The sequence below is a fragment of the Mustela putorius genome, unplaced genomic scaffold, assembly GCF_011764305.1.
Source record: "Mustela putorius furo isolate JIRA1106 unplaced genomic scaffold, ASM1176430v1.1 tig00003870_pilon_pilon_pilon, whole genome shotgun sequence".
Lineage (NCBI taxonomy): Eukaryota > Metazoa > Chordata > Mammalia > Carnivora > Mustelidae > Mustela > Mustela putorius.
Genome location: NW_025422022.1, coordinates 5,065,348 through 5,084,249, shown reverse-complemented (window position 1 = coordinate 5,084,249; position 18,902 = coordinate 5,065,348). Strand labels below are relative to the sequence as shown.

Here is an 18,902-nt window from a genome sequence, read left to right as displayed (position 1 = left end):
CTATCAGGTGCCAGACAAAGGTGCCGATTCCAGTCAAGGTCATAGGCTGTATTAAATGACTATCATGGGGTGAATTGTAATTCAATTGGCCACCTGTGTGTGGCCAGACTCAACCACATGGCCTTTAATCTATAAAAGTTAGTCTTTGAGCCTGGGAGGGGTCGCCTCTTTGCAAGAGACGGCCCTGGCCCGTCAGTTTGATTCTCGATGCTTGGTGCAAAATAAAGCTTTGCTTGACCTTCACTTTGTATCAGTCTCGTCCTTTTGTCCATGGACTCTCTCACGCAGTGTACTCTCACTCGTATTGGGGGTATTACTTTCCAACCGGTCACCTCTGGTGGCTCCCTCCCCCTTTTGTTTATCTTCCGATATCAGTCCACCATTCCCATTCTGCTTTACCTGCCCACTGGCACCTTCTGCCCCTGTAGAGATCCAGACATGTATAATTCTGATTTCAGGCTGATTTCATGGGTGATCGGAGTTCTTTGGTAGGTAATCAGCTCACTTTAGGGTACAGGTTGAAAAGGCACCTCCTCCTACTTCCCCACCATCTTGTCCCCCACCAACAATAGGGTACTTTAACACCCCCCTCACTGAAATGGAAAGATCATCTAAGCAAAAGATCAACAAGAAAATAAAGACCTTAAAGGACACACTGGACCAGATGGACATCACAGATATATTCAGAACACTCCACATCAAAGCAACAGAATACACATTCTTCTCTAGTGCACATGGAACATTCTTCAGAATAGGTCATACCCTGGGTCACAAATCAGGTATCAACCAGTACCAAAAGATTGGGATCATTCCCTGCATATTTTCAGACCATAGTGCTTTGAAACTATAATTCAACAACAAGAGGAAAGTTGGAAAGAACTCAAATACATGGAGGCTAAAGAGCAACCTTCTAAAGAATGAATGGGTCAACCAGGACATTAAACAAGAATTGAAAAAAATTCATGGAAACAAATGAAAATGAAAACACAACTGTTCAAAATCTTTGGGACACAGCAAAGGCGGTCCTGAGGTGTAAGTATATAGCAATACAAGCCTTTCTCAAGAAACAAGAAAGGTCTCAAGACACAACCTAACCCTACACCGAAAGGAGCTGGAGAAAGAACAAATAAAGCCTAAACCCAGCAGGAGAAGAGAAATAATCAAGATCATAGCAGAAATCAATGAAATAGAAACCAAAAGAACGATAGAACAGATCAATGAAACTAGGAGCTCATTCTTTGAAAGAATTAATAAGATTGATAAACCCCTGGCCAGCCTTACCAAAAAGAAAAGAGAAAGGATCCAAATTAATAAAGTCATGAGTGAAAGAGGAGAAATCATAACCAACACCAAAGAAATAAAAACAATTATAAGAACATATTATGAGCAACTACACGCCAGCAAATTTGACTATCTGGAAGAAACAGATACATTCCTAGAGACATATAAACTATCACAACTGAACCAGGAAGAAATAGAAAACTTGAACAGACCCATAAGCAGTAAGGAGATTGAAGCAGTCATCAAATATCTCCCAACAAACAAGAGCCCAGGGCCAGACAGCTTCCCAAGGGAATTCAACCAAACATTTAAAGAAGAATTAATACCTATTCTCCTGAAACTGTTCCAAAAAATAGAAATGAAAGGAAAACTCCCAAACTTATTTTATGAGGCCAACATTACCTTGATCTGAAAACCAGACAAAGACCCCATCAAAAAAAAAAAAAAAAGAAATATAGACCAATACCCTTAATGAACAGAGATGCAAAAATTATCACCAAAATACTAGCCAATAGGATCCAACAGTACATTAAAAGGATTATTCACCATGACCAAGTGGGATTCATTCCTGTGGTGCAAGGTTGGTTCAACACTCAGAAGTCAATGTGATACAATACATTAATGAAAGAAAGAACAAGAACCATATGATACTCTCAATAGATGCTGAAAAGGCATTTGACAAAGTACAGCATCCCCTCTTGATCAAAACTCTTCAAAGTGTAGGGATAGAAGGTATATACCTCAGTATGATCAAAGCCCGTCTATGAAAACCCCTCACCGAATATCATTCTCAATGGGAAAAAACTGAGAGTCTTTCTGCTAAGGTAAGGAATATGGCAGGGCTGTTCACTATCACCACTGCTATTCGACATTGTACTAAAGTCCTAGCAACAGCAATCAGACAACAAAAAGAAATAAAAGGCAACTGAGACAGCAAAGAAGAAGTCAAACTATCACTCTTTCCAGATGATATGATATTTTATGTGGAAACCCAAAAGACTCCACTCCAAATCTGCTAGAACTCATATAGGAATTCAGTAAAGTGTTAGGATATAAAATCAATGCCCAGAAATTAGTTGCATTTCTATACAAAACAATAAGACAGAAGAAAGAGAAATTAAGGAGTCAATCCCATTTACAACTGACCCCAAAACCATAAGATGCTGGGGAATAAACCTAACCAAAGAGGCAAAGAATCTGTACTAAGGAAACTATAAAGTCTCATGCAAGAAATTGAGGAAGACACAAATAAATGAAAAAAAATTCCATGTTCATGGATTGGAAGAACAAATATTGTGAAAATGTCCATGCTGCCTAAAGCAATCTACACATTTAATGCAATCCCTATCAAAATACCATCAACTTTTTTTTCAAAGAAATGGAACAAATAATCCTAAAATATGTATGGAACCAGGAAAGGCCTCAAATAGCCAGAGGAATGTTGAAAAGGAAAACCAAAGTTGGCAGCATCACAATTCCAGACTTTAAGCTCTATTACAAAGCTGTAATAATCAAGACAGTGTGGTACTGGCACAAAAACAGACACACAGATCAATGGAACAGAATAGAGAGCCCAGATATGGACCCCAAGTCTATGGTCAACTATCCTCAACAAAGCAGAAAAGAATGTCCAATGGAAAAAAGATAGTCTCTTCAACAAATGATGTTGGAGCAACTAGACAGCCACATACAGAAGAATGAAACTGGACCATTTCCTTACACCACTCACAAAAACAGACTCAAAATGGATGAAAGATCTCAATGTGGGGCAGGTATCCATCGAAATCCTTGAGGAGAACACAGGCAGCAACCTCTTCGACAGCTGCAGCAATTTCTTCCTACAAACATCACCAAAGGCAAGGGAAGCAAGAGCAAAAATGAACTATTGGGACTTCATCAAGAACAAAAGCTTTTGCACAGCAAAGGAAACAATCAACAAAACCAAAAGACAACTGGCAGAATGGGAGAAAATATTTGCAAATGACATATCAGATAAAGGGCTAGTATCCAATATCTATAAAGAATTTATCAAACTCAACATCCAAAGAACAAATAGTCCAATCCAGAAATGGGCAGAAGACATGAACAGACATTTCTGCAAAGAAGACATCCAAATGGCCAACAGACACATGAAAAAGTGCTCAACATCACTCGGCATCAGGGAAATACAAATCAAAACCACAGTGAGATACCACCTTACAGCAGTCAGAATGGCTAAAATTAACAAGTCAAGAAACGACAGATGCTGACGAGGATGCGGAGAAAGGGGAACCCTCCTTACACTGTTGGTGGAAATGCAAGCTGGTGCAGGCACTCTGGAAAACAGCATCGAGGTTCTCCAAAAAGTTGAAAACAGAGCTACCCTATGACCCAGCAATTGCACTACTGGGTATTTACCCTAAAGATATAAATGTAATAATCCAAAGGGGCACTTGCACCTGAATGTTCATAGCAGCAATGTCCACAATAGCCAAACTATGGAAAGATCCTAGACATCCACCAACAAATGAATGGATAAAGAAGATCTGGTACATATATACAATGGAATACTATGCAGCCATCAAAAGAAATAAACTCTTGCCATTTGCAATGATGTAGATGGAATTGGAGGGTATTATGCTGAGCAAAATAAGTCAATCAGAGAAAGACTTATCATATGATCTCCCTGATATGAGGAATTTGAGAGGCAGGGTGGAGGGTCATGGGAAGAAGGGAGGGAAAAAATGAAACAAGATGGTAGCAGGAAGGGAGACACACCATAAGAGACAATCTCAGGAAACAAACTAAGGGTTGCTGGAGGTTGGGGTGGCTGGGTCATGGACATTGGGGAGGGTATATACTATGGAGAGTGTTCTGAAATGTGTAAGCCTGACCATCCACAGACCTGTACCCCTGAAGCAAATAATACATTATATGTAAATTTAAAAAACAAAAACAAAAGCAATACAGTGATGGCTTTAGGCCGATGATTTGTGGATCGAGCAGTAGTTCTTCAATGTCATCCAATAAACCAGTGAATGATCAGGCTTTTTCATCAGAATTGCTTTGGGGGCTTTGTGACAATGAGATTCTGAAGGATTATTATATAAATGTGTAAACCCACTATGCTCCTGTTTGAAACATTTATTTGATCTGTAACATACCAAAACTGTTATTAAAAATAATTGCTAGGGTGCCTGTGTGGCTCAGTGAGTTAAGTGTCCAACTCATAATCTCAGTTCAGGTCCTGATCTCAGGGTTGTGAGTTCAAGCCCCAAGTTGGGCTCCAGGCTGGGCACAGAATAATAAAATAAAAATAATAATTAAAAAATTTTAAAAATTGCCCTTTAAGTTATGCATAATTCATTTAATCAAAACTAAGTATTTTTAAACTTCTCTGCATTTTTTTCTCAAAATAGTAAAGTCATACAACACTTGATCATTATTGAATGGAAAGACCATAAGAAGAAACATTTATTAAGTATCTGTAATATGACTGAACTCTGCAACCAAAGGAAAATTTCTAACTTTTGATGTTAGTCTTTCATTTGCTCATGAATGCCTTTATTCATTGCCAAATAAATATTAAGGAATGTTAGTAAATCAAAAGAGTGATTATTTTAAAATGCTAATATTGGGAATGGACATAAAAGAGCAAAAACAAGTATAATTTATCTCCTGTTTTATGTGCTACAACATTCTCTAATTTGGACAAATAGTTCCTTATATTTAATAAAACCACTAGGCTATGAGTCATAAGAGCAGAGCAGCTACATCATTTGTAGGACCCTGAGAAAAATAAAAATGCAGAGCTCCTTGTCCATAGAGTGGGAAAACAAAAATGATTTTTTTCCTCTTTCATGATCTCTTTCTTGACCTGTCAAGGTTGTTTTTATTTGCTTCCAATGTCATGCTTCCTCCAGGAGTGAGGATGGTCACAGGTCAAGCGCTGACTGGTAGGAACACTGAGGTGAATGCATCCAAGCCCCCATAGGGCCAGGACGGGCGTGAGGGGCTGTCCTAGCAAGACGGGAGGTGACAGAGACCACATGGGGACCAAGGCTCTAAACACTATCACGTGCTCCAGGGTCCCAAAGAACCCCACAAAAAGACACAAACTCAAAGATAAAATAGCTGTTAAGAATTTCAGAATGGCAATGACAGAGTATAGAACCCCAAGCACAGGTTCCCCTTCTGAGCATGGGGCTCAGGGTCTCATCCCTGAGGCTGACCCCATAAGAGCGTTAGGATTATAGGAATACACTACGCAGACATCCAGACACTAGTCAAAAGGAACGTTGGAAGATGCCGTTGCTTATTTTAGAACACAGACACACACACACACACACACGATTAGTCACTCTTTTAGAAAAGAAAACAAAACTCAGCCTTTTTGAGGAGGAGTGGGCAAACTTTCTGCAAAAAAAGGGCAGATAGTGAGTGTTTTGGGTGACCTGTCTCGGTCGCAAGTCTAGTTCCCACGCAGCCGTGGACAATATGTAAAACCATCAGGGGCAACGGTGAGCCAAGAAACCGTTATGGACACTGAAATTTGAATTTTATATGATTTTCATGTGTCATGAAATATTCTTCTTCTTTTGATTTCTCTCCCAATCATTTAAAAATGTAAAAAACATTCTTAGTTCACAGACAACAAAAACAGGCAGCCTCTTGGCCACTCAAGAGAGGGAAGCTGCCACATTTCAAGTCTAGAAAGCCTCAGTCACAAGACGCCTGCTGTAGATGGAGCGTCTGTGTCGCCCACAACGTGTGTATGTTTACACCTCACCCCCAATGTGATGGTATTGGGAGGTGGGGCCTTGGGAGGTGATTAGGTCGTGAGAGTGGTGCACTCTGCTCGCACCTTCTACCATGTGAGAAGACAGCTGTCTACGAACCAGGAAGTAAGCTTTCACTGACACCAAACGTGCTGGCACTTGGTCTTGGACTTCCCAGCCTCCAGAACTCTGAGAACTAAATGTCTGTTGTAGAAGTCAGCCGGCCTATGATATTCTGTTCCCGCAGCCTGAACAGCCTCAAAGTGTGTTCATTAAGAGATTAGGAGCTCACAAAACCAGTGGAAGGGCTGGAGGACTTGGACCTAGGCTGGGCTTTTAGGAACAAATCCCACAGCAACACCTGAGACCTTCAAACTGCCGCCTCTGTCCCAACCAGGAGCTGGGAGTCTGGAAGCTTCTGAGGGACAAAGATCTGGAGACTTGGTGATGAGAAAGCTCCAGACATGCTCCTGGCTCAGGAAACACCACGAAATCTCCCCAAGAACCACCCCTACAGAATCCACGCCCTGCTCCCTGCCTGAGAGGTCTGCTGAGGCCACACTCACGTGTGACCCTAGGACTGGCTGCCTGCCACCTCGTTAACTCTTGCTGGGACCCAGAAGCACAGCTCTTAGTGCAGGAAAACAAACAACTGGGAGAGTAGAATGAGTAACCACCCCCCGCTCCCAGGGAACTTCGCTAAAGAGCCTAGCACTGTGCCTGTCACCTAGGAAGTGCCCAGTACATTTCCAGCTAGAAACACACAATGCAAACTGATATATGCCTTCCTTCTTCCCATAGGAAAGAGTCAAATAAAACGGGAATGCTAACCTGTTTCTTTTCTTCTGGGTGACTTTCGTCCCCACACCAGAATGATTCCCACTATTATCTACCCAGCAATAAGACAGATGTTTTTTTTGAAGGAGCTGGTTTGCAAAGCAGCCGAGGAAGTGAAACTCCCAGATAAAGTAAAAGAATGCTCCTTTCAACGAAGACAGTTGCCTTTATGACTTTTGCAGTAGATTCACTGAAAAGCTTTATTTCCCTGCAAATACACTGCCCCTTCTTAATGATTAATTAAGCCAACAAAGTCCTAGAAATCTCAGAACTTTTCTGAAATGCTTTACTTTTGCTTCCCATGAACCATTTCAAGACTGGTGACATCTGTTTCTACAAGCAGGTGAGGAGACCAGGGGTTCATCTATGCATCACCTGCCCGACTCACCTCAGAGGTAAAGGGGACAACATCTCACCCTTCTGCTAAGAAGCCTTCACTGGGAGATGCCTGGCTGCCTTTGTCGGTGGAGCATAGGACTGTTGATCTCAGGGTTTTAAGTTCGAACCCCACGTTAGGTATAGAGATTCCTGAAAAATAAAATCTTTGGAGAAAAATTAAAAAAAAAAAAAAGATGCCTCCACTGGGATCCATGTGGGGAGTGCAGGGACTAGGTGACACATCTGTGCCCTGGTCATCAGGTCACACCTTTGCATGATTCTCGGTGAGCTCCTATCTTCCCTGGCCTCAGTGTTCTCACCTCTAAAATGGGGACTGAGCCTACATCCTCCAGCACCTCACAAACATATGAGGTCAGAAGAGAAAACACGGGCATAGACTGCGGACACCGCAGAACAGTCAGCTAGCCTGGCTGCCCCCACTGCATCACCGTGGCAGGAAGTCCTTGCTAGTTCTGCATTTCTGGGCAAAAATTCTTACAAGGGCTGGACACACACGTTTCCCTCTTTCTTTCTTACGTTTTTTTTTTTTTTTTAAGATTTTATGTATTTATTTGTCAGAGAGAGAGCACAAGCAGAGGGAGCAGCAGGCAGACGGAGAAGCAGACTCCCCACTGAGCAGAGAGACCCACACAGGACTTGATCCCTGGATTCTGGGATCATGATCTGAGCCAAAGGTAGATGCTTAAGTGACTGAGCCACCCGGGCGTCCCTCCCTCTTTCTTTCTCACCAAAGAATGCAGTCTGAGCTGCCAAGAGTGCAGCCCGCAGGCTCTGGAGTCAAGACCTGGGTGTTGTGGAGATGCCGTGAAATGATGCTTGGCAGGTGCACTGAACTCAGACAGTACAGGTGTCCAGAAAATGACAGCTGTTATGAGTGCAGTGTCATTGCTTCTGTGACCAGCTGCCACCTCCGGTCTAGATGTTATGTCTCAGTGACGTTCCTGACATCATTTCTGGAATGTTCCACAGCTAAAGAATTTTCGGGGAACTGAAGAGTTCCTTGCAGCTTCCTGGTTAACACCTGCACGCCCCCCTCTAAGGGATGCCAAGTCTGGAGGCTTGCCTGTCCTGCCTGCTCTCTGAGAGGGGGTCAGCTGCTGTTCACTCCCCCGTGCCCCCGTCCCTCCATCAATTCCCTCAGGCACCCGGATGATGCCTTGTGCTGCTCAACCCCCTCCGGCCCCACACTGACAACGAGACAGGTAAGGCAGGAGGAGAATGGCAGGGAAATGGGAGCAGCTATTCCCTTCATCAGAGAATCCAACTCCCCGGCTTTTCCTAATTCAGAAAAGCCGATGCTCTGAAATCTAGACTTGCTTCTTCACTTTGCCTTCGAATGTGCTTCCATTTAAACAGAAGCCAGTCTGGAGCCAGAAAAATGTGGGCACACCGCCCCTTTCACTGTCACTTATTACCCAGAAAACTCTGACCTCCTAGAATTTTTTGAAAATTCCAAATCTCGATTCTTACCCTGTCAAACAAAGCCACATTTTCCGATAATCTTTTTTAAAAAAATAGACTTTATTTTATTTATTTAAAAAGATTTTATTTATTTATTTGACAGAGAGAGATGACAAGCAGGCAGAGAGAGAGGAGGAAGCAGGCTCCCTGCTGAGCAGAGAGCCCGATGCGGGGCTCGATCCCAGAACCCTGAGATCATGCATGACCTGAGCCGAAGGCAGCATCCTAATCCACTGAGCCACCCAGGAGCCCCAGACTTTAGTTTTTTAAGTATTTTATTTATTTATTTGTCAGAGAGTGACACAGTAAGAGAGGGCACACAAGCAGGGGCAGTGAGAGAGGGAGAAACAGGCTTCCCATCCGACGCAGGGCTCAACCCCAGGACCCTGATATCATGACCTGAGCTGAAGGCAGACACTTAACAACTGAGCCACCCAGGCGCCCCCCAAATAGACTTCATTTATTTTTTTTTAAAGATTTTATTTATTTATTTGACAGAGATCACAAGTAGAGAGGCAGGCAGAAAGAGAGAGGGGGAAGCAGGCTTCCCGCTGAGCAGGGAGCCCGATGCGGGGCTTGATCCCAGAACCCTGGGATCATGACCTGAGCCGAAGGCAGAGGCTTAACCCACTGAGCCACCCAGGCACCCCAATTTTATTTTTTAGAATACTTTTGGCTCACAGCAAAATGGAGCGAAGGTACAGAACTCCTACACATCCCCGACCCCTTCACCATGTGCACAGCCTCCCCAGCTGTTGACCACCCCAATCATCACCTTTAATGATAACTCTCATAAAATGAACTAAGGTGCAGAACCTTTTTTCATGCATCTCATGGAATAACTTGCCTTGTGTATATAGTCACACTCTAACTTGGCAAAAAAATTATGGGAAGTGTAGCTATGCTTCATGAAACCGTAATTCAACAAAGCTATCAATTTTGCCTCCTTCGCTCCAAATTTCTACTTTTTCTCCGAAGAAATCAAACTCTTTAAACCTGTAGCAGTATTTTTTGGGGGGAGGTGGGGTTGCTGTTATGTGTTTAAGTAGGTTGTCCACATGGATCTTCTGTAAGAGGGAGAAAAGTCTTTCCTTTCCCCTCTTCAGGACTCAGCATCTATCTCAAATTCGAACCCTTTCCATTTGGTCTGAGTTCATCTCCTGCTTCTTTAGGATTATTATCAGAACCACTAGGTTTAGTACTTCATCTCCAATAATCTGCTACTCCAAACCCATGACCCACAGGGATATGTCCACAAATACTCTGCAGTCTATGTATTCCCGTTTACTCTCAACCTTCGGGTACTTCCCAGGTGTTGGCTTTTATTCTCCCAATGATCACCCTAAAGTCTTGTTTCTTTCATATTCCCAAGACCAGACTAGACACAGTGCGTTCCAGTTAAAGGACAGTTGCTCCCAGCTGCCTTACACAGGGCAGAATCCAGAGTCCTTCCAGATAGATAAAAGATGGGAAGGTCCACGCTGACTTGTTAAGGAGAAAGCCTCCGTTTTAAATTACTTCCTTGAAGGAAGCTGGATTTGCTTCCCTCATTGCCATGGCACGGCCAAGCATTACTGATCACCAGCCCAGAGCATGGGTTTACAACGACCAATGCCGGGTGTGATAGAACATGTTCAAGTGAATTATACCGGACTCCTAATCATTCATTGTCTTAAGTTTTTTTTTCCAGGCTATCTTGACTCCCTACATAGAGGAGTTCCTGGAGGGAAGAAGCCATCATATTCTTTATTCTCTCTTTCCTTTTGTTCTTTTTTCATTGCTGAGGTATAATTTTACTATAATAAAACTCACCCATCTTAGGTGTATGATTTGGTAAGTTTTAACAAATGTATTCAGTCTTGCAACCAGCTCAATAGTGGTATAGAACACTTCCATCGTCCTAGAAAGCTTCTTTGTGTTACTTTATAGCTCCCTCTCCTCACTCCCCAATCCCTACCAACCACTGATTTGTCACTAGGTTTTACCTTTTCTACAATTGTATGTAAGTGAAATCACACAGTATATAGTCCTTTATGTGTGGCTTCTTTCCCTTAACATGTTTTTGGGATTCATCCATTGCTGTTTCAATAGTTCACTCCTTTCTATGGCTGAGTGGTATCCCACTGGATGGATAGATAATTTGTCTATGCATTCACCAGCTGATGGGCATTTCAGTTGTTCCTGCTTTGGGTCTACTATGAATAAAGCTGCTTAAATATTTGTGGGCAAGTCAGAGTGCGGACATGTTTCCTTTTACCTTTGGTAACACAGAGGCAATCTAGGAATAGCTTGGGAGAAATGCTGCTGGATTGTATGGTATGTTAAACTTTAAAATTAAAGAAAAAAATCACAAAGTTTTCTAAAGTGGTTGTACAATGATACAGTCCTGCCAGCAATAAACGATAATTCTGGTTGTTCTGCATTCTCACCAACACTTGGTAGTATCAGTCTGTCACTTTGAGCCATTCTGGGATGCGCAGTGTTACTTCATTGTGGTTTTAGTTTGCATCTCCCTTAGTAATTCTGTTGAGTTTCTTTTCATGTGCTTATTTACCATCCATATATCTTCCCTTGAGTACCTACTCAGATCTTTTGTCCATTTTTGGGAGGTTGTTTTAAGAGTTATGTATTCTAGATCTGTCCTTTGTCTGCTACATGCTTTGTGCATACTTACTCCCATTCTACGGTTTGCCTTAACAATGTCTTGTAAAGAGCTAAAGTTCAATTTTTTTTAAAAGATTTTATTTATTTATCTGACAGACAGAGATTACAAGTAGGCAGAGAGGCAGACAGAGAGAGGGGGGAAACAGGGCAGAGCTGAGCAGAGAGCCCGATGCGGGACTCGATCCCAGGACCCTGGGATCATGACCTGAGCCGAAGGCAGAGGCTTTAACCCACTGAGCCACCCAGGCGCCCACAAGAGTTCAATTTGATGAAATCCAACTTAGTGGTTTTCTCTTTTATGTGTAATGTTTAAGAAATCTTTGCCTAACCCAAGGTCACAAACAACTTCTGCTATGTTCTCTTTTAGAAATTTTACTTCAGCTTTTACATGTAATTAGTTTATGATTATCTTCGGGTTGATGCCGGTGTATGACTTGAGGTAAAACTTGAGGTTCCTTGAATTTCCTATGCATACCATGTTGCTCCGGCGTATTAGTGCCATCCTTTCCTCATTGAATCACCTCGCGGCTTGTCAAAAATCAACTGATCACACAGCTGTGCATTTACTTCTGGATTTGTTCTTCTGTTTTACTCATTTACATGTCTATCCTTTTGCTAATACCACTCTGTCATGGTTACTGTAACTTCCCAATAAGTCTTGAAATCAGGTAGTGTAAGTCTTCCAACTTTGTTCTTTTTCCTCCTAAAAGGTTCTGGTTACGTCCACTGCATTTGCATATAATTTTTAAATCAGTCTGTCAAAGGCAGGTAGGCAGGCAGGCAGGAAGGAAGGGTAGGTGGAAGAGAGGGAGGGAAGGAGAAGTGGGTAGGGAAAGGAAAGGTACAAAGAAACACAGAACGCAGGCCAGCCGGTTTGCTGGCAGGCTGCAACATAGATGAACCTTCAGGACATTATGCTAAGTGCAATAAAGCCAAACACAAAAGTACAAATATTTTATGGTTCCACTTATACGAGGTTCCTGGAGTAGCCCAATTCATGGAAAATGAAATGGTGGTTGCCAGGGCCTAGAAGAGGGGAAATGGGGAGTTGTTTAATGGGTTTGGGGAGATGAGAAAGTTCTAGAGATAGATGGTGGTGGGAGTTGCACAGCAATGTGAATGGACTCAATGCCACGGACTTGTACATCTAAAAATGGTTAAAATGGTCAATGTTATGCATATCTTACAATAAAAAATATATTATGCCATTTTTTTTAGGAGGGCCTGCTGGTAATTTATTGCAATTGCATAGAATCTGTTCCATCTAATGAGAATTGGTGCCTTAAAAAGAGTGTTCTGATTGGTGGGTGTGACATCTCTCTTCATTTATTTAAATCTTCTTTAATTTCTCTCAGCAAGATTTATAGTGTTCAGTGTACAGGTCCTGCATGTGTTTTGTTCAATTTTCCGCTATATATTTTATGTTCTTTGATGCTTGTTCCAATTTTCATTACTAGCATATAAAAATTATAAGATTTCTGTATATTGGTAAATATTGTATATTGCTAAATATATTAGTTTTAATTGGTCTTTTGGTAAATTCTTTAGGATCTTCTACACAGATGATTATGTCATCTGTGATTAAAGACAGTATTACTTTCCAATCTATACATTTTCTTTTCATTGCATTATTGTACAAATTAGGACCTTGGTACAATGTTGAACAGAAGTGGCAAAGCAGACAGCTTTGCCTTGTTCCCAATCAGAAGAAATGATTCACTCTTCCACTGTTAAATACAATCTTAGCTCCAGATTTTTTTTTAAAATATTATTTATTTATTTATTTGTCAGAGAGAGAGAGAGAGGGAGAGCGAGCACAAGCAGACAGAATGGCAGGCAGAGGCAGAGGGAGAAGCAGGCTCCCTGCCCAGCAAGAAGCCCAATGCGGGACTCGATCCCAGGGCGCTGGGATCATGACCTGAGCCAAAGGCAGCTGCTTAACCAACTGAGCCACCCAGGTGCCCCAGCTCCAGATTTTTTGTAGATGTCCCTTACTGGGTTGAGGTTTCCTTCCATTGCTAGATGCTGAGTATTTTGTTTTTGTTTTTAAACCATGAACAGTATTGAATTTTAATCATATGCTTTTCCTGAATCTATGGAGGATCACAGGATTTTTCTTCATCAACATGGTGAATTACCCTGATGTTTAATGTTATATCATCTTGAATTCCTGGAATAAAACGTATATGATCATAAGTCATTTTTTTTTTAATGTGTTGCTGGATTTGTTTGTAAAACATTGCCAAATTTTTGTTAAGGTATCTATGTTCATGAGCTCTGTTGGTCTAAAGTTTACTTATAATATCTTTGGTTTTGGGATCAAGAGCACAGCTGGGAGTTCCCTCCCTCTTCTATTATCTGGGTTTGTGAAGAATTGGTATTAGTCCTCCCTACATATTTGGTAGAACTTACCAGTGAAGCTGTTTGGGACTGGTTTCTAGTTTCTTTTGTGTTCAGAGGAATACTTTGTATGATTTCAATCCTCTCCAATGCATCAAAGTTGTTTTATGGCCCATTTGGTCACTATCACAAGTGTGTATGAAGAGAATATTCTTCTGGTCGTCCAGGTGGAGTGTTCTACAAATGTCACTTGTGCAACACTTCTTTCTTGAAGTGCTATCTGCTCACACTATGTATTGATAAGGCACAAGTGTTGAAATCTCCACCGTAATTGTGAACTTGCCCTGTTGTCCCTTCAGTCCTTTGCTGTAGGTATTTAAGAGGTATTTCAGTATTTTTATGCTGGTCAGCCATTCAGGTGCGTGCAGCTGTGTACATGCCCTGGAGATAGGGAATGTGAAGCACTTCCCTATAAACGCTTCTCTACAGAGCCCTCCAGGATGTATGGCTTGTGTGCTAACATTACAGCAGGACAGAATTCTCTGAGGGCATGAGACAGGTATCTAGGAGGGTCCAATGTAGAAGGCAGAGCAGAAAGAAAATATTCACAAGTGTGTTATAAATAATAATGGCGGGTATTTAGTACTTGCTATCGATCAAACACTGTGTGAGGCAAGTCACATCCATGATCTCTAAACCTCACCTTGATCCTTGGGAGCATATTGTTTAGCTAATAAAAGCCCAGGCTCATGCTTCAACTCTCTGGAATCCTCAAAGCTCCCCTTAATTAGCCTTCTCATTCTAGAAGAGGAATCATGCCTTGGAGCTGGAGGAAAAACATGGGTTACCAAAGTTCCATGATTATGGGAAATTAGCCTCATAAACATAGCACTCCAGCAACCCAACCCCAAACACAAGGTATGATCCTCAGAAGGCATGGCCTCTCGGGGGCCTGCAGTCTTCCTTAATTTAGCATTGTCCAGATGCTGTGTATAGCAACATTTTATTTTATTTTTAATTCGTCTGACGGAGAGAGCATAAGCGAGGGGAGAGGCAAAAGGAGAGGGAGAAGCAGACTCCCCAGTGAGCTGGGAGCCTGACACAGGGCTGGATCCCAGGACCTGGAGATCATGACCTCCGCGGAAGGCAGATGCTGAACCATCTGAGCCCCCTAGGCTCCTAGCGACTTTTTAAACTGGAAGTGCTTCCTGCCTTTTATTACTACGCCAAAGGACTAAAAGTAAGTTTGAAGTTTATATTCTATTTTATGATGGCATCCTTTCTCTTAGGTGACCATACTGGGTTTTTCGGATGGAAAACTGACTCAACTTGCTTAGTAAAGATGAATCCAACTTGCAGCCCCTTGAATCTGACAAATCTTACATTTTTTCTTTCCTGAAAAGGAGCAATAGAAATTACCTGTGTCAATCCAAATATCCAAAAGCTGTGAGGACTTTCCAGGAGACCAAACTCCCAAATCTATGACCAGAGTAAGAAGTACAACTACAAATCTAGTAAGTGAGATTTAGTTTCATAATTAACACACCTGCTGGCTTAGTTATAACAACTCAAAAGCAGGCTACATAAAAAGAAATCAACCTCATAAACATACTCAAAAACTACAAATAGATTTTGTTTTTTTACACTCAATGCAACAAAGCTTCACACCAGAACTCTTGGACCTACAGAAATTCGCTAAACATAAAAACAAAGTGTCCTCAAAGATAGGAGTAAAGACCTTACACACGCTTTCATGGTATTAATATTTCTGTGCAACATAATATATAGGTTTAAATTTTTTTTTCAAAGCCAACTTAAAACATTTTATGTAAAATTTGCCATTTGACAACTAACTTTCACTAAAAGGCTCAAGATTACCCCATCAGCCTTACTCCACAGTGACAAAGACTTGGAGATCACTGATCTTATTCATAAATCTGAGTGACAGGTTCAGTTTCCCATTGCATGTAATCAGTGTCCTGGGCTCTGCACAGTAGCCACCTTGACATGTAAATTAAAGCAACCAAGACAAGTCTATAAATATTTGAGAAGTTGCCTTAACTTCTCTTTGCTTGCAAATGCCTCTCCTTTAAACTTCAGCGTAAGTGCTGTTCTGTGGCAGATTAAAAAACCGTAGCCACATCCTCTTTAAGAGTAGGAGAGATAGGAGGCAGTGGGCAGGAGGGAAGAGCAGGTTTCAATTTTTCCTCAGCTGCTTCCAACTTCCTTATGTTGGCTAAGATTCTTCCAAAAACCTCACATTTAACGGTCACTCTTAATTTTGAAGGTACTGTGAGATTTTGGGGTGCCTGCGTGGCTCACTCGGTTAAGCTGCTGTCTTCAGTTCAGGTCATGATCCCAGGGTCCTGGGATCAAGTCCCGAATCCAGCTCCTTGCTTGGCAGGGAGCCTGCTTCTCTCTCGGCCTTTGCCTGCCACTCTGCCTGCTTGTGCACTCTCTCTCTCTCTCTCTCTGACAAATAAATAAATCAATAAAATCTTTCACAAGGTACTGTGAGATTTTGATTTTTAGGTCTTCATGTGAAACGTAAAATTGATCACTGCAATGAACTTTAGTATATAATTAATAGGTATCCAGACAGAAGGCAAGTTCATTTATGAATCAGTTTGAATTTAACAAAATGATAGGTGGGAAACATTCATTTTTTCAGATTTTATAAAGGAGTTCAGAAAACTTGGTGGATAATGCAGAGATTGTTATGAAATGGTAGACAATACCACGATATAAGTCTATCCAAATGTGTCCACAGTTAATAAAAGTTTATATAGGGGCGCCGGCTGGCTCAGTGAACATGCAGCTCTTGATCTTGGGGTGAGTACAAGCCCCATGACAGGTGTAGAGATTACTTACAAAAGAACAAAACAAAACAAAAACACCCTTATAAATAAATAAATGTCTGTATAGTTGTTAAGAGCAGGGGCTCTAATTCCAATCTTTGTTTGCACTGTTTGTATGATGTTAGGAAGATAATTAAGCATTTTTATGCCTGAATTTTCTTATCCATAAACATTTATCACCTACATCATTCAAGGAATTATACTAAGCACTCTGGGGACTCAGATAAACATATCTTACTTTCAAAAAATTTTAAAACCTAGCTGGAGACACAAACAATTGTGAGTAAGTAATTATAATACAAGAGGGACCTACTGAAAGAGCACGAGCCCTGGGGCAAGAGTACCAAGACTCCCTTTGAGAACGAGAGCAAGTTATTTAGTTCCTTGAGCCTCAATTTCTTCATTGAAGAAAATACTAGTGAAAATACTAGTCTTTACACCTCAGAGTGTTTCCTGACAACTAAATATGTTTATTACAAAGAGCTCATCAAAACCACAAATAGATACCACTTCACACCCATAAGAATGGCTATTACCAAAAACACACATAAAAAAACACCAGAATATACCAAGTATTGCCAAAGACATAGAGAAACTGTATCCCTGCTGCACTGCTGATAGAAATGTAAAATGTATAAGCCCTGTGGAAAACACTATGAAGGTTTCTCAAAATACGAAACCCAGAGTTCCCTTACGACCGAACGATTCCAATTCTAGACATCCACAAGAAGTGAAGACAGGCACTCAAACAGATCTCTGTACAGCATATTCACAACAGCCAAAAGTTGGAAATAATCCAAATGCCCACCGACAGATGAATGGACGAACAGATATGGAATATATACACAATGGAGTATTATTCAGCCTTAAAAGAAATGAATTTGATACATGCTACAAGATGGATGAACCTTGAAAACACTGAGTAAAATAAACCACAAGCACACGCTCGCGCGCGCACACACACACACACACACACACTTCTGATTCCACTTCTATGAGGTCCCTAGAATAGTCAAATTCATAGAGACAGAAAGTGAAGTCGTGATTACCAAGGGCTGAGGGAAGGGGTAAATGGAGAGCTGCTGTTTAATGGGTAGAAACAGATACAGTTTGGGATGATGAAAACATTCTGGTGATGTATAGTGGTGATGGTTGTACAACAAAGTGATTACTAATGCCACTGAACTATGTACTTAAAAATAGCTAAAATGGTAAATGTTGCTATGTATACTTTCTATATGTATATTTTTAAAAAGTTTGGCCTGCTACATAGTAAGTGCTCAATGAATGTTAACTATCCTTAGTGCTTTTAAAAGAGTTCAGCAGAGAAAATTGTTTATGGCCAGTAGATCATAAATGTAGGCATGAAGGTGCCACCTGAGGTAGGATTTAATATGGATAAGATGGACAGCAGTTATAGTACTTATAAATATCAATATTTTGTGAATCAAAAATTAGATGTTAAGTGACAGGGGCTTGCAAATCCTTCTGCCAAAATTTAAAATGATAAATTGACAGCTGTTGTGCTAGGCATGGGGGTTATACTGATAAAGATATAAAACCTTCTCTCAAAGAGCTCATAAACCAGTGAAGGAGTCTAAAACTCAAATAGATAAGCATAGAAAATTAATATGTGCAAGTGTCAAACAAAGCCTCTTTTCATCTAAATCTATTTTATTGGATAGTTTGCAGTAGCTGGTATTATACTTAAAAATCCGTAAAGAACTCTGGTTACATTTTACTTCTCATCCTTGCGCGGGAGCCATGCTCATCTTCCCTGTACCCTCCCAATTCTGGTGCCTACACTGCTGAAGCGAGCACTCCGGTTAGATGATCTCCTTTTGCCACCTATTCTATTTTTCGTTAAGTTGACCAACATACTTCTTTCCACTTATTTCTCTCTTCTACTGAAAACCCAAGTATGCCTTTTAATCTCACTTTTTAGTTTCTTCCACTCAGCAAAATCATTGAAATCACATTGAAAAACAAAACAATAAATTAAGTTACAACATATAAAACTGCTGATGAATTCAAATAGTTTTTGACCTACAAAAGCAGCGATTCCGCATGGTTCCCCATTATGTAACACCAAAGTCCTTAAGATTTTTAAATCTGAATTTTTATATATTTAGAAATCAAGTACAATAGCAGTAGTAAGATTTTGTATTGGCAGGTAAACTGTTAAGATTTCCAACTTATAAATCTGAGAGCTGTTTTTTTATACCTAAAGCCCAAGAGCCATTCTGATCTAAAGCCAGTCAACCTTTCTGTCACTGTTGGTTACTTATTTTAAGTTTCATTTCTA

The 18,902-nt window shown here is 41.0% G+C and overlaps 1 non-coding gene across 1 annotated transcript; it reads right to left on the bottom strand.

The window, feature by feature from the left end:
- Positions 1-18,306: 18,306 nt before the first annotated feature.
- LOC123388070 lies at positions 18,307-18,414 on the bottom strand. The gene has a single exon (XR_006602614.1). It is a non-coding gene; the product is annotated as a U6 spliceosomal RNA (small nuclear RNA).
- Positions 18,415-18,902: the final 488 nt, after the last annotated feature.